We start from the raw sequence: 13,877 nt of genomic DNA on the forward strand, positions 1-13,877 counted from the left end.
AACAACCAGAGTCGTCAAAATACCGGTGAATCAATTGAGGCGTTATTATGAAAGTGACAACACTAATGCTACAATCCCAATTCATCATAATGGGTACTAGTAGGCACTTGCTATCCTGGATGGTGGGCAGGGGTTAGCATCATCACAAAACGGTGTTGGAAAAACTGGGAAAATCCGATTTAAAAAGAGCAGCTCTAATCGTTAAAATGGTAAACGGAACATCTTCAAGGCTCATTGGGCTTTTGGAGAATGTGAAACTCAAACTCTTTACATTTCACTACCATCATACATTTGTAGTAATGGACTTTCTACACCAACCAGACTCATATGACATAATATTGGGGAGACCCTTCATGAGGGAACCCAAATTGGTGCATGATTGGGCATTAGATCATGTGTATGTGCATAGGGATTCACAAATTTTAAATATAGATCTGAGAATGTGGAGAGCACACCCCATGGAAGGGCAACTATTCGGTAATGATTCGGTCACAACTGAGTGGACCACATCCATACAAATATGCTAGCCCACGGTGGAAAATTCCAAAGAGGAAGAGAAAATGGAAATGTATGCATCACTTCCTCCTCTGGTTTCAGTGAAAACTGGATGCATGTGAGTGCTAGCTACCATAGATCTGATGCAACCCAGAGGAACCCAATATGTAGAATCTGGAACTGTTCCCATTACCTCTGTTTGTATGGTCAATTGGAAAACCATTAATGAGGAATCAGAAGAGGAGGCCTCTAGCATAGATGGGACTGGATCATAAGGCCTTAGAAGATGGTAAAAGCAGAAACGATATATTGCTCATGAAATTCCCTATTATGAAGACCACCCACGAATGTCGAGTGGCTGAGATACCTCGAAGCCACTAATGTATACAATGAGTTTTCTAAGGACTGGGGTGAGGAATTGAGTAAGATATCACTTGAATGGAAACATAAGGAGAAAGTCATCCCTCAAACGCCTAAGCTTACGAAAGCTGGGCATCAAAAACAAAACAAAGCTTTTGCAGAAGCTGAGAAAGAGGCTAGAAAAGTCATGGCTAAAACAAAAAGTGAGAATGAAAATAAAACAGACTTGCTTTCAATACCAGACCACTTCAAAACCTACACTATTGGACCGAAAAGTGGTCCGACTAATGACAAAAAGGGTTAAGGAAAATGGGCTGTCCACATCATACGATGGCCCAACTGAGGTCAAGGAAGTTGATATTGTAGGACCAGGGGAGGAAGCCAAACCTGTTTATATCACTAAGGACTTGACTTCGGTTGAAGAGGATGAGCTTCGTTACTCTCCTTAAGGAGTTTAAGGATTGTTTTGCTTGGAACTACAAGGAGATGAAGGGTGTACCACACCTGAGGTGGTACAACATATGATCCCAATCATGGAAGGATCAAGGCCAACCAAGCATAAACCATACCAGATGAATCCTAAATATGCAGCAAATGTAAAGAAGGAAATCGATAAACTCATTATGCTATGGATTTCATCTATGAGATAGAACATACGGATTGGTTGTCACCAATCATAAATAATGCCAAAAAAGAATGGGAAACTTAGGGTATGTATCGGCCTTAAAAAGGTCAATGCAACTACTAGGAAAGACCATTATCCATTACCCTATACGGAACATGTTTTGGAGAGAGTGGCTGGTGAAGAAGCTTATTACAACTTCTTGGATGGATTTTCACGCTACAATCAGGTGTCTATAGCACTAGAAGACCAGTATAAGATAGCTTTCAATACAATGTGGGGGACATTTGCATACAAAGTCATGCCTTCATGCCCCAGTAACATTTCAACACTTGATGTGCACAGCCTTCAAAGACTACTTGCAGAAGTGGTTGGAGGTATTCATTGATGATCTGTGTGCACACTCTCGATGGGCAGACCATCTAGCTTGCTTAAGGAAGGTGTTTGAGTGATGTCGATTATATCGTATATCCCTAAACCCTTTAAAGTGCCAATTTTGTGTCAAACATGGTGTGATATTGGGACACATTATCTCAAAGAACGGTATATCCACGGATGACAGCAAGGTCAAGGTGATCTTGGAACTGCCACCACCCACTAATTACAAAGGTGTGCAAAGATTTATGGGTCACGTTGGGTATTACCGTCGCTTCATAATCTTTTATGCTAAAATTGCCAGGCCATTGTACAAGCTACTTATTATCTTTGAATGGACTGAGGAATGCCAGGAAGTATATGAATGATCGAAGTAGGCATTGGCTAGCACGCCAATTCTAAGACCACCCAATTGGGACCTCATATTTCATGTGCATATCGATGCATCAAACTTTGATATTGGATGCACACTAGCACAACCCAGTGAGTTCAAATTGGACTATCCAGTCTGCTTTGCTAGTCGTCAATTGAATGATGCAGAGGTGAATTACACTACCATAGAGCAAGAAGGGTTGGCCATGGTTTATGCAGTCAAGAAGTATCGACGTTACCTATTGTCCAACAAATTCGTATTCTTTGTGGACCATCAGGCCTTATTATATTTGGTGAACAAACCTTGCACCACGGGAAGAATCACACACTAGTTGCTATTACTATTGGAATTTGACTTTATAGTTTTTTACGGCGGTAAGAAAGGGAAGACAGCATGTGTTGGCCGATCATATGTCAAGAATTCCAAATGGGTGACCAGCAACTGCTGGTGTTAATGATGACCTCCCTGATGCTTGTTTGTTCAAACTAGACATGGTGCCCGAATGGAGCGAGGAGATATCAGATTATCTAGCTTATGGTTTTTCGCACAAGAAACACCCTTAAACAAAGATAAAATGTGGCGGCTTATTAAGCTTGCTGCACCTTATCAATTAATTGCGGGATAACTATATAAGCTAGGTAAGGACAATGTCCTAAGAAGATGCATAAGAGAAGATGAGTTCGTCACTCACGATACTGGATTAATTGCGGGAGAACTATATAAGCTAGGTAAGGACAATGTCCTAAGAAGATGCATAAGAGAAGATGAGTTCGTCACTCACTCACAATACTAGATAAAGCTCATTCAGGGGAGGGCATTTTACTGGAGAGATTACAGTTGCAAGGTACTTCAAGCAGGACTATGGTGGCCTACATTGTTCGAGGACACCATAGAGTTTGTCAAAAGGTGCAAGGAATGTCAGCGATTTGCTATCCCACAACAAAGGGACAGGATGCCGCTTACCCATGTTATTGTGAGACAATGTTTTGAGAAATGGGGGATTGATTTTGTTGGACCTATTAGTCCAGCGTCACATCCATTACAAGCCCGATATGTAATCGTGGTTGGCCACGGACTATTTCACCAAATAGGCAGAAGCCAGAGTCTCGAAGCGAGATAATGCACAAACAATAGTAAAATTCTTATATGAGAAAATTATCTCGAGATTCGGCTGCCCATTAGAATTAGTTAGTGATCGCGGTTCACATTTCATTAATGAGGTGATTGATCATTTACTTGTTGGATTCTTAGTACTCCACTGAAAATCATCACCTTATTATCATAGGCTAATGGTCAAGCAGAGAGTACAAACAAGATTTTGTGTACTATCTTGATGAAAACTTTGGAAGCAAGTCGAACGGACTGGGAGCATAAGCTGACAGCAGCCTTATAGGCATACTGAACATCATATAAGGTAGCGACGGGATACACTCCCTTCCATCTAGCTTATGGTGTTGAGTCAGTAATGCCTATGGAATACCTAGTTCTGAGCTTAAGGATTGCAGTGCAAGAACGTCTGATGGAGAATGCATTAGCTGAGAGGCTAATTGATTTAGAGAAGCTTGATGAGACTAGACTAATTGCATTGTGTGAGGTGAAAAAAAGAAGAAAGAACCTGCCTCTATAGCTCTTCCACCTCCCAAACTTGGAAAAACTACCACGAACGGGGCACCACCAGCCACCGGCTGGAACACTCTCTCAACATTCGCCACCCACCCACACCATAAGACAGCTCAAAACCATGAAGGACAAATGATATATTCAGCAAACACACAACACCATACACACTGTATAAACACAGCAAATACACCAAAGACCAGGACTCTGGCCAGGATTTACTGCCAAGGGAATACACCCTTGCGTCTGACAACCGAGCCTCTGTCTCCCGATCTCTGCAATCTCCAGAGGGCGCCCACACCAGCAACCCTTCTTCACTTTCTCTGTAGCCTGGCTACTCTCTGTCTCCAGCTGCAACCTGCCAATTGTCGTAGGCGAGCCCCACTGTCTCCAGCCCACACATCAGCAACACTTCTGCATCCAACACACACAAAAACCCAAGGCTCCCTCTCAGGTCAGCATCCACGCACTGCCTGCAATCACCGCCCACACAAGACCAGCTACTCTCTCCAGAAGGCGCCCACACCAGCTAACCTTCACAGCAGCTCCCACTCTCTGTATGTCGTGACCAGCAGTCTCACCAACCCCAGAGCCTCGCACAATCCTCAACACCACGAACCCACTGCTCACCGCAGCATCCCAGATACCTAGCCCAAGCCACATCTCATGTACCCTTCCTCACAGCAGCCCTCTCTACTGCTCCAATCAGATGCCCACACTAGACATCACCCAAGAGACCTGCAGCCTCTTCTCTTGTTCACCCGGCCCCTCTATATCCAACACACAAGGCCCCACACCAGCCTTTCCTTCTTCTCACATGGCTGTACTCCAGCCCATTAGTTGCCTCCACACAAGGCCCACCACCTCTGCACTCTTGATGGCTGCGCACCCTTCATCTGTCCTCGCCAGCACCCATCGCCAGCTGGTCCCAGGCGGCTCCCTTTTCATGCACACAACTGTGCTTTCACTTAACCTGCTGTGCTGCGCTGCTCTTCTTTACACAGAGGCCCCACCACCTCTTCAGCTCAACCCTTCCAGTCGCCTTACTCCAGTAGCTGCGCTCCTCACCCAGTTTACAGCCCTCCGCAAAGGCGACCCCTTCTTCTGGTTTTCGGCGACTCTTTTGAACCTTTGACGGTCACCCCTCATTTCACGTTTCCGCCACCTTCTAGATGTCGAGGTGGCGGCCAACCCTCATTCCATGTGGTCATTTTTAAAGTGGCCACGTGGATAATATATATATATTTTTAAAGTCTCCAAGCCACAAGTAATGGCCACCACTACTATTACAAGAGCCCCTTCCCCTTATACTTTTCCAGAAAATACCACCGCGCCGAATCTTCCAAAAAATGCGAGAGTTGCCTGCATTCTCGTCAGCTGCATCATTAACTTGCTAAACACGATGATTACCCATCAATTTCCCAGTCGGTGCTCTGCTTAGTAACCATCTGCACACCACACAGTTGCCATAAAAACTCCAGATCTCCAGCATTTTCTCCGAAAAAAAACACGTGCATAAACCCACTCACGACCAAACCGCTCGGCCTGTACACTTGCCAGGGCATTCAGGGCAAATTTTATTCACACACCACACGCACCATATATACACTGACCCAAAATACCTCTCAGATTTTAGCCTGACATACTTTGCCCAACCCCTAGCCTGCTGAATCATTTATGATCAGCAGAAAGCATATAACCATGTTTTCCTTCGATGACCACGTCTCCCTCCGTCAATTCTCTGAGCATCATACAGTGTAACCAGCACATCTCTGTTCCAAATGATCCAAGAAACTCTGTCAACCTCCCCAGGCATAATCTTCCATCCCACATCCCATAACATAACACCAGCATTTCTGGAAACAAAGTTCCTGACATACACACCATCCTGCCTTATCTCAATCCCAAAATCCCTGATACAATCAACACCAATATCGGAGAACCAATGCAGCAGCTCCTGCTGAGGGTAAAAATTGATGAAAGCTTCATCAAAAAAGACCTGTTGTACCATAACATCTTCCTGTCCATCCATATAAGAAGCCTTACCATCAAAACCGGCCACCACAGGCAAAACAAACTCCTCTTCAACAGGCACCATTGCCAAAGCATCCACCTCAGTTCCTGTATCCTCAATTTCATCAAAATCACCAAGGGATTCATCCATTACAGCATCCCTCTCATCCATAGCAGCAGCATCATTCAAAGTCTTCTGGTGTTTCTCTTTCTTCATAGCCTCAATTCTGATCATGGCCTTTTTAACATTCATACACATCTCATCATCTAGCTCCAATTCAGGCTCATCATCCTGTAGACTGTCTATTTCCCACTCATCCCACACAGGTTTATCATCCAAAGACTTAAAAGCAAGCTCTTTCACATCACAGGCATACCTTTGTTCAGGATTCATTTGTACCTCCTCGCATTCCTCATGTATGGCTTCTTCTTGTTCAGCAACCTCATCAGCAAGCACTTCCTCATCAATAACCACGGCATCCATCTTTGCATCCTCCTCACTGGATGAAGTATCCTGCCCACCCCCTAGTGGAAAATCAGTTACCTGAAACTTCCTACGAGGCTTCCTCTTCTGCTTGACCTTCACATCTTCTCCTTCCTTCACTTTTCCTTTCTTCTTGTTGGGTCCTGCAGCATCCTTACTTTCCCTTTCCTGTGGCATCCGTTTCTCTAAAGGCATCACATCAGCTTCTGCCTCTTCCATCTTTTCAAGGGTGACCACATCTATCACCTTAGTTTTTCCTTTCTCCTCAGCTCTGATTCCACTCGGACCTGCTTGATCCCTGATATCAATACCATAATCGTTCGACCTATCCGGTAACTGTGAAGGTAGTGGGTACATATCACCACCCATTCGTTGAGGCTTATCACAATCTGTACTCAGATGACCAAGCTCACCACAGTTCCAGCATGTAGGAATGAAATGACGGCCCCTACCGCGACCACGTCCATACCCTGCTTGTCCATCTCCCCCTTCATAATTATTGCCTCGGCCTCTACCACGTCCACCACCTGTACTTCCCATTAAATTTAAGCTCAAATTCTTCATAAGATCAACCATCTGTTTCATATCCTGTCGCAACCCCTCATCAGAACCTGCAGAAACCATAGGTACTCCCTGACTAGCTTGAGGCACCATCTGCATAGCTTGACCTTCAGTGGGCTTCATCCTCTCCATCACTGCATTCATAGGTGTAGCCTCCACTCTCCGAATCTCCGGCTGTGCTACAACTGGAATCATCCCCAGCTGATTCATCCGCTGCAGTTTCCAATCTTTTGACTTAGCAATCTCCACCGCATCTTCAAAAGACCTGGGCTTCTTCAATTCCACTTTCCAGCGAATACTCCTCTTAAGTCCAGCTACAAACTTATTCTTCTTCATCATATCAGGCGGCACCTGATCTTCTCCTAAAGCCCTGCATAGAGTCTCCCATAGCAAAGAAAATTTCTTCATATAATCATCTATTGATTCAAACTCACCTTGTGTCAGAGCTTGCACCTCATGCCAAACCTTGTCGGGGTCTTCTACCTTCTTGAACCTGTTGCTTAGTGCTGTCTTTAATCCATCCTCACTCATCTCAATGCGTGGAACAGCATCCCTCAATGACTCCTCAAAAGCCCTGTACCAGGTCCTTGCATCTCCCTTCAAACAGATGCTCAACAGCCGCAACACCTGTACCTGTTCACTGATATGGTTGCTTATACATGCAACCTCCATCCTTTCCAAGAAGTCTGCCACATCCTCATTCGGACCATCATAAAACTCTGGGTAAGACATCATCTTGATCCCAAAACCTCTCGTCAGATCCCAAACAAAAACCCAAAAACACCTTCCTTCAATCTCTCACTCTGGGGCATACACCCTCGTAAGAGAAATCCCTGAGCTATCCTCTGTCAAACTGAGCCACTCCTCAGTCACACAAATCCTGAGCAACTCCTCAGTGACACAATACCAGAAAGAGCCACTCCTCAATCACACAAATCCTGAGCAACTCCTCAGTGGAATACACGCCCTTCTAGGCACAGAACAACGCCAGAGCCACTCCTCAGTGGGGGCACCAGAAGGATGTGAGGTGAAAAAAAGAAGAAAGAACCTGCCTCTATAGCTCTTCCACCTCCCAAACTTGGAAAAACTACCACGAACGGGGCACCACCAGCCACCGGCTGGAACACTCTCTCAACATTCGCCACCCACCCACACCATAAGACAGCTCAAAACCATGAAGGACAGATGATATATTCAGCAAACACACAACACCATACACACTGTATAAACACAGCAAATACACCAAAGACCAGGACTCTGGCCAGGATTTACTGCCAAGGGAATACACCCTTGCGTCTGACAACCGAGCCTCTGTCTCCCGATCTCTGCAATCTCCAGAGGGCGCCCACACCAGCAACCCTTCTTCACTTTCTCTGTAGCCTGGCTACTCTCTGTCTCCAGCTGCAACCTGCCAATTGTCGTAGGCGAGCCCCACTGTCTCCAGCCCACACATCAGCAACACTTCTGCATCCAACACACACAAAAACCCAAGGCTCCCTCTCAGGTCAGCATCCACGCACTGCCTGCAATCACCGCCCACACAAGACCAGCTACTCTCTCCAGAAGGCGCCCACACCAGCTAACCTTCACAGCAGCTCCCACTCTCTGTATGTCGTGACCAGCAGTCTCACCAACCCCAGAGCCTCGCACAATCCTCAACACCACGAACCCACTGCTCACCGCAGCATCCCAGATACCTAGCCCAAGCCACATCTCATGTACCCTTCCTCACAGCAGCCCTCTCTGCTGCTCCAATCAGATGCCCACACTAGACATCACCCAAGAGACCTGCAGCCTCTTCTCTTGTTCACCCGGCCCCTCTATATCCAACACACAAGGCCCCACACCAGCCTTTCCTTCTTCTCACATGGCTGTACTCCAGCCCATTAGTTGCCTCCACACAAGGCCCACCACCTCTGCACTCTTGATGGCTACGCACCCTTCATCTGTCCTCGCCAGCACCCATCGCCAGCTGGTCCCAGGCGGCTCCCTTTTCATGCACACAACTGTGCTTTCACTTAACCTGCTGCTGCTGCGCTGCTCTTCTTTACACAGAGGCCCCACCACCTCTTCAGCTCAACCCTTCCAGTCGCCTTACTCCAGTAGCTGCGCTCCTCACCCAGTTTACAGCCCTCCGCAAAGGCGACCCCTTCTTCTGGTTTTCGGCGACTCTTTTGAACCTTTGACGGTCACCCCTCATTTCACGTTTCCGCCACCTTCTAGATGTCGAGGTGGCGGCCAACCCTCATTCCATGTGGTCATTTTTAAAGTGGCCACGTGGATAATATATATATATTTTTAAAGTCTCCAAGCCACAAGTAATGGCCACCACTACTATTACAAGAGCCCCTTCCCCTTATACTTTTCCAGAAAATACCACCGCGCCGAATCTTCCAAAAAATGCAAGAGTTGCCTGCATTCTCGTCAGCTGCATCATTAACTTGCTAAACACGATGATTACCCATCAATTTCCCAGTCGGTGCTCTGCTTAGTAACCATCTGCACACCACACAGTTGCCATAAAAACTCCAGATCTCCAGCATTTTCTCCGGAAAAAAACACGTGCATAAACCCACTCACGACCAAACCGCTCGGCCTGTACACTTGCCAGGGCATTCAGGGCAAATTTTATTCACACACCACACGCACCATATATACACTGACCCAAAATACCTCTCAGATTTTAGCCTGACACATTGCATGGACTCATGATCAAAAAACTATGAAGAAAACATTGGTTCGACAAAAACTTCAAACAAAAAGAACTGGAATCAAGGGACCCTATCCTCATGTATGGTGTAGGAAGCACCAAGAAAAAGAAACTCAAGTACAGAGGCCGAAGACCCTTCCGAGTGTCTGAGATCGCACCTCAGGGGTCGATTAGAATTGAGACAATTGAAGGCATACAGATGGAGGGTTACGTCAATGGGAGAAAACTCAAAAAATATTTTAGAACACTGACCCAAGAGATGCTCTTAGAAGAACATCTCTTAAAATAACAAAAGCAGCTCACAAAAGAAAAAATCCAGCAAGCTCAAGAAGAGGCTATGGCAAGGGGAGCCAAAGCCAAACAGATACTCTAGAAAAGAATGTTGCACGTGAACATGGCTTCACTAACTCTCCTGGATGAAGAGGAACTAAACATTGAGCTAGCACGACTCAGGGTGGGACTCTCTGCAACTAAATGTCATGCAACGAGCATTGCATTGATAGATACGGGATCAATTCATAACCTGATCTCATATGTGACATTGGTAGCCTTAGATAAACTGCACCTTGAAACCACCGACACACAAGTACGCAGCAGTGTTGTGCACTTGACAACTACTAAAGTTGAGGGATTTTTAAGTGTTAATATTTCTATCAGAAATAATCCCTTGGTTAGGAAGGTGTTTGTCATGCCTGTAGGGTCCATGGAAGAGGAAATGATCCTAGGGACGATCCTGGATTTGTGCCAACAACTATAATATGCAATGGGAGAAGAGGATAGCACTGCTGAATAAGGGCAACAGTGTCATATCCATACCCTTATGGATCCCGATAAACACAGGAAAGAAGGCCATGATTAAGGAGATAGAAACACCAAGCACTGTGACATCAACTCATGAAGCAAAAAAGGCAGCAATTCCGTAATCCCTACATAAAAAGTAGCCCAATCATAGGGTACACAACATTGGGTGCCTAAGGGTCAACTTAGAAACCAACTCCACAAGGAGGAGAAGGAAGTCAATAAGCAATCATTAAGAAGGGTTCAAAAGGGAGACAAGGAACATAAATGGTCTTCAACAGGTAAGTTGGCGGTACTCCAAACAAAACAACACTTCGCAAAACATCAGTAAAGCAATGGGTCCAAAAGGACTTGCTCATGGCACAAGGTTACTACCAACAAGGCAATACAATAGTACGGGTGCCTAAACTCCACCCACTGGTCACCGTTGCACACACCTCCAAATACAAAGGAAAGAGTAGTAAAGGCATTCATAACCAACTCCCAACTAAAACTAATGCTAAAAGTGCACAAACACTGGTGTGGAGGAAGAAGCCATCCCAACAAGATGGGTTAAATATAACCAATACCTATAACCACCTCGATCAAGGAGCTGGACACAGACCTTGAAAGGAGAACAAAGAAGGTTCAACAAATGGACATTGATACAAGTCCCAATCCATAGGACCCAATACCTATAACCAAACCAATACCTATAACCACCTCGATCAAGGAGCTGGACACAGATCTTGAAAGGAGAACAAAGAAGGTTCAACAAATGGACATTGATACAAGTCCCAATCCATAGGACCCAATACCTATAACCAAACCAATACCTATAACCACCTCGATCAAGGAGCTGGACACAGACCTTGAAAGGAGAACAAAGAAGGTTCAACAAATGGACATTGATACAAGTCCCAATCCATAGGACTCAATAGAAAAATTGTTCAGTTACGTGAAGGGAAGAATCAAGCACTCCCACACGGAGTTAAAATGCCTGCAAACAACACCTACCTAGAAGTGTCAAAGTGCCACCTTGGTTCCCATGGCAATAAAAGATGAAGATATCCATTAGTCACAAAATGGATACAAGGTAAAACTGGGTATCATTCACTCCTTTAAATGCATGTTTGAATGTCTGAGCATGAAGAGAAATAGAAGGTATCAATCTTGCACATACATGATCCAACAAATTTCACACCGTAAACTGGTACAAATAGGTTCACGCCGTGAACCGATCTTAAAAGGTTCACGCCGTGAACCGATCCAAAAGATGGGTTCACGCCGTGAACCGATCTTAAAAGGTTCATGCCGTGAACTGATCCAAAATAGTTCACGTCGTTGAACTGGTGCAAAACATCTCATGCCGTGAAACGGTTACTTTTTCTGGACCAATCGTAGGAAGACACGTGGCATTCTTCATTAAGACAGCCACCCCAGTGCAACGGCTGTGCCATAAATTGGAAATCTTTCCTTTTTCTGTCATTTTGCAATTGCCTTTCATCGTGTGCCCAAACGCAATCATGCCTTCTTTGCATTGCATCCCCCCTCACTTCTTCGAGTTCAAATTGACACTTACGTATTGAGGTGGGAGCTTGGGCCTTTCTTTGTTTTTTCTTTTCTTTTCATATTTTCAAAACATCGATTGTAATCAATTAAATGTTGGACAAATAAGTCTTTGCATGTTATACAATTTCTTGCATTTCAACAAAGAACTTTGATTGTCAATCAATGTTTTCATCATTAATTACCTTATGCTCGATCATCCTTGCACAAAACTCCACTATGCGGTCTGATCCAATCATGCATTTATCATCATAAACACTTCACGGCTATGGCCAAAACCTACTATTTCACGTCTACAGCCAAAACCTGCAACCTCACAAAACTAAACCTTGCAGATTTCCTTCTCACGGAAATCCGTCTCACGCAACTAACTCTCACGAAACTAAACCTCATGGATTTATGTCTCACAAAAATCCATCTCACGGATTTCCTTCCCACGGAAATCCGTCTCATGCAACTAACTCTCACGAAACTAAACCTCACGGATTTTTGTCTCATAGAAATCCATCTCACGGATTTCCTTCTCACGGAAATCCGTCTCACGCAACTAACTCTCACGAAACTAAACCTCACGGATTTCCTTCTCATGGAAATCCATCTCACGTATTTCCTTCTCACGGATTTCCTTCTCATGGAAATCCATCTCATGAATGGAACTAACTTTCACGAAACTAATCCTTATGGAAATCCATCTCATGGATTTTTTGCTCTCACGAAAATCTATTTCACGAAACTAACTCTCACAGATTTCCTTCTCTCACGGAAATCCATCTCACGGGTTTTCCCCTATTCATGGGATTACCCCTCATGACCTAACTTTCATGGTTTTTACACCTGCACTTTCACGTTACATAATTTGACCTCTTCAATATCACAACTAACACACCTCGTTTATTGCTCACACCACTAACACTCTTCTCATCACAATTAGCCTTCTTGCCATTATTTTTTTTTAAAGAAAAAAAGAAAAAAGACAACAACAAGGAGTGGCACATGCCCACCAATCTATAGACTGGTCTTTTTTTACATGTACAGATGTCGACCTCAGACCCAAAAGCCGCAGAGAACCCTGCGGTAACACAGGCAAGTGCTACGGGATCCCCGGTGAGCTAAAAGAAAAGACCAACATGGGGCCCAAAGATGAACTCACTAGGTCCATACGCCCAAGCCTTCCATGGTGCCACCACCAGTCAGGACACACGCACATGTGAGCTCCCACCAGTCAGGACACACGCACATATGAGCTCTGCAGCTCCCACCACCAGTCAGGACACATGCACATATGAGCTCCCACCACCAGTCAAGACACACGCACATGCCTTTGACAAGATGCTTCTGGATGCTATATTGAAGAAGAGCTCTTACAACTCTAATGGAGCTGAATATGAGAACATCAAGGATGAAGCCACAGAGAAGACATGCAGGGCAATGTCTTTAATCATGCAAGTGAAGCCAATGGATGGATGGATACAACAGGATACCACTGAATGGAATCATAAAGGTCCATGAAGAAAAGGAGGAGGACTGGGCATATTATATACACAGGGAGATGGAAAACTACCTCAAAGCCCATCAATCAAAGATATGCAGGATTGGGTGAGTCTTCCTCGACCTGCGAAAGCAATAACTGATCATAAATGTTATCACCCTTATTTCCAATAGGTTAGCCAATTGTGGATTGGCTAACTTGGTGTGTCGTGACACGTTAGACCACAAGGTGCCCTCTCCAGCCAAAGGTAGCAGTTCTTCTAATTTTGGGCAAGGTGCTCGGAGAGGGTACAGTACGTAATGTTTCTTTGTTGGTGTGACATCAGAGTAGGCCTCTGGTAGAATCCTTCGATTTGGCTTAAATGGTGTTATTTACATTAACACCTTGAACATTAATTTTGGCTTTAGTAGTGGTTGCTAGCTCTTATGAAGC

Source organism: Cibotium barometz, chromosome 28 (assembly GCF_041138505.1).
Source record: "Cibotium barometz isolate CiBa-2024 chromosome 28, ASM4113850v1, whole genome shotgun sequence".
NCBI lineage: Eukaryota > Viridiplantae > Streptophyta > Polypodiopsida > Cyatheales > Cibotiaceae > Cibotium > Cibotium barometz.